General features: G+C 36.7%; 1 pseudogene; it reads right to left on the reverse strand.

Moving 5' to 3' along the window:
* Positions 1-753: 753 nt before the first annotated feature.
* Positions 754-1,447, reverse strand: LOC116867936 (annotated as a pseudogene).
* Positions 1,448-3,896: the final 2,449 nt, after the last annotated feature.

Raw genomic sequence — 3,896 nt, forward strand, 5'->3', positions numbered from 1 at the left:
TCATATATAAGAATTCTTCACCTAATCTGAGGTCATAAATATGTATTCCTATGTCTTCTACTAAGAGTCGTATAGTTTTAACTCTCACATTTTTGTTTTTTGATCCATTTTAGGTTGATTTTTTTACGATGTCAGATAGGAGTAATCATACTATATCCTGTAATTTAGTTATTTACTCTGTTTATGTCCCATATCTTCCCCTAGAATATAAGCTCCACTAGGGCAGGAAGGTATTTTGTTCAATCCTCTAGCTCTAGCCTGACCAATAGTAACTTGCACATAGCAGAGGCACATTATTTGTGAAATGAATAAATTAATTGGCCAAGGAATGTTCCAAGGGGATGGCAGCTAAGATGAACTTATATCAGTATATTACTATGTAAAAGATTATCCCTGATGGAAAAAGTTCAATACATTTTACCATAGTTCTACAATAATGTGCTATAAACACAATAGCTCATTTGATTTTTGTTCTATAAAAAGCAAAGTCACTTGAGATTTTTTTAAAGTTTCTTTTTTCTTATAACTTGGGGGGAAAAAGAAAAGAAGATAAAAAATCTCATACAACATTTGGAGTTTGCATCTATGTATTTTTTTATTTAACAGTTTATTATAATTTATAAGTGTCATTTTAAAAACATCATCAAACGATGCAGAAATAAGTATGTAAAAAGTCTGTAAAACAAAACATACTTTAAACATGTTTAAGTTGGGGGATTCTCTGAAATTCCGGATTTTTCAGTCCCTTTGTTATTAGGCTATGGAAGCCAAGCAATGCTTAAATTCAATGGGAGTAAGCCTCCTGGATCTGGCATTGCAGATTCCCACCTCTGTGCTGTCTTCTGTCATTTGCCCTTAGAACTTTCCTTTAGGGTTAATCTGGCTGTATGATTAGCATCTTCAAGTTCCAGGTCTTCATTATATCTTTTCTAGAGGAAAGTCTTCCCATTGACGTAGTTCTTTCCCATTGCTGTGGCTTTCCAGGCAAAGTAAGCTCCAGATAGATCTGACTGAAATAAATATGGTTGCCCCTGATTCCAACCACAAATTAGTACAGAAACTCCAAATGGATGAATACTACCTTCGTGTATTCTTACATCGCAGAAGCTACTCTCTGTACCAGTTAAGCTGTGGGAACGGGTTCTTGGTAAATGAGATAGTGTTGCTAAGCTAGTTTTAGAGCTCTGTACACAAGCGCTCTGTCATCTGGCCTCATGCCACTATACACCAAGCCTATACGGCTGGTAATTGGTTCCATGTTGTGTATACTTTACACATCTTACAGAATGGATTTCTGTTTCTTCTCAGTTGCTAATACCACACCATTTGCAGCTTTAATTTCCACCAAAGGAGCTCCTCCACCTACAACAGCCAAAACATTTTCAGTCTGGACAGGTCTACCAGATAGGCTGAATGTAGTCTGAGAAAAGCTGTAACTGCACTCCATCTTTACCTGGAGTGCCCTGGAGTTTGCTTTTAAAGAACCTTGTCAAATTGCATCTTGATCACCTTGGATCTTCAAGTGCCCTAGAAGGATCCATTGGCCAATAACTAGATGAAAATTTGATGTTCAGAGTCATAAAGAATGAATACATAATTTTGGAATTTCATTCACTGTAATTTTTTCATTTACTGAGAACGTGTCAGATACTGTGGTAGGTGCTGATGGGAAAACACAATTCAAGCAATCCTCAAAGTTTGTCCTAATATTCACAACAGGGAAGACAAGCACATGCATTATTAAGCTATGCCCTTAATGTTAGGAAGAATGAAAATATGCAGTCCATTACTAAAAACACTACCACTGGACAATAAGACATGCAAAGTGCCCAGGAGCTGGTGCAGAATATAGATGTATGCTTGCCATTCCCTCTCAGGGACAGTTTCCTGTGGACACTGAGGATCACTTCCCTCTCTGAGCACTCCTCTCCTTGTCCTCTGAAATCTCCTTGCACTTTATTCCCTCTGAATTCCACCAAGGTTGAGCCTTCCTCCACTATGCTTTGGCCTGTGTAGTCTATCTACCAATGACCTGAAGAAAAGGGAACAGACTTCCAGATTCTGGAAAAGACACAAAGGAAAATTGTCCTTACTGGTCTAGCTTCCATGAAAATAATTTATAACACAAATCAAGCCCTTTCCTGCTGAGATTGGTTGTCCCCATTATATAACTCCTCTGTTATTATACTACAACAATATCTTTCTCTTTTGTCTGCATTAGCAAGCTAAACAGAGAGCAAGCAAAGAACTCAATTTTCCTAGTTATATATGGCCCAGGACCTCGGAAATTGATGGGTATGTGAGCCTTTCCCCAAAAAGTAAGTAAAGTATCAGAAAATCCCATTTTTCATAGTAATATCAAATTTTGGTGCAACTTATGTCAACTCTAATAAACACTAAATCAAGCTGAAGTTATTTACCCCAAACCAGGGCAAACGATCTGCTGGCCCTAGTCCAGAGAGCCATATTGTTTCATTTCAGTCTATGGTGACTCTAACTGATTGCTAATAAGATGTAACAGTTGATAAACATTTTAAATACTGCTTGTGGATCACCTTAAGAACACAATTTTTGGACGATAGTTCTCCAAAGAATTAACATGAAAGAAAAAATGAAACCAAGCCTTACTAGAATAAACTAAATTTTATTGCTAGAAATTTAAATTTAGTTTATTGTAGATACTAATAAAAGATCTCATTTACCCCATTTTCTATGGAAAACTCTAAAGCAATTTTGTTGGCACTAGGTAACTAACCCACTGAGGCCATGAAAATCTATCTAGGCCTCTACTTTCTTTACACAGTGGAGAAATTTAATGCATTTGGAAAACAAAATGGAATCCAACTCTCAGTAATAAAACTAATCCCTCTTTAATTGTTGAAACCACTATCTCTTCAAAATCCAAATGAGTCTTAAAAGTTGATCAATAAGGCATAAAAAGCTCCAAGTACATAAATTAACTGAACATCTATTGTGGAAACTCTTTCTTAAAGTGAAAAAAACAAAAGCAGCTCACAGATTTTAATAAAACTAGATTACTTCCACCTATAAAGAATCTGGTTTTCCTCTGAACTCAAATCCACTTCATTAAAACTTTGTTAGATATCTTGTGTTATATTTAGTACCATATGCATATATGGAGGTGAAGGGGGAAAAAAAGAAACTGATTTTATTGTGAGAGGGATCCAGAAGGAAGAAAGTAATAAAACACTCCATCTTACAAATAATATTAATTTCATCTCCTCTGGTTCAGAATCATCCATTTCTGGTAATTATGAAAATAAATCAAAGTTCAATTCCCTTTCAAGGTATCTTTTCCTTCCCAAGATGGTATCTGGGTGCAAAGAAAAGCTGGCCACCCCTCATGGCATTGTAAAAGGGATTTTGTGCTCTACTTCCCTTTTGGTGTTTCATCCTAATAGCCTGTAAGGAGCAAGCAGCCTCTGTCCTCACTGGTTCATGCTGAAGCGGCTGCAGTTTAATTTGCCTATTCTGTTCCCTCCTTAGGGAAAGGAATCGTAATTTCTCTCAGGAAACTTGTCCACTCACCTGCTCTCCAGGATCTCCTTCTTTTCTCATTGGTGTTAAAAATCTCCCATGGCCTGGTCCTGATGCCTGTTTAATCCCCAACATTAATATCATCCTTCTGCACTCCTCAACTGGAGATATGTGGAATTTTTCAAATCCTTTCCATCACATGTGAAAGAAGGAGACTCATGAGAATTATTTTTGGTCCCTCTTTACCTAAATATTTCATGCAACCATTACTGTTCTGGGATGAGCAGGTAGTCAAAGACACTATATTCAAGAATTACAGTTGAGCAATGTACAACTTCCAGAAATGCATCTGAGATAGACTATAATTTGACTAATATACCCTAAATTTGTGTAATGCT

Source organism: Lontra canadensis, unplaced genomic scaffold, assembly GCF_010015895.1.
Source record: "Lontra canadensis isolate GAN:19392208 unplaced genomic scaffold, GSC_riverotter_1.0 scaffold13, whole genome shotgun sequence".
Lineage (NCBI taxonomy): Eukaryota > Metazoa > Chordata > Mammalia > Carnivora > Mustelidae > Lontra > Lontra canadensis.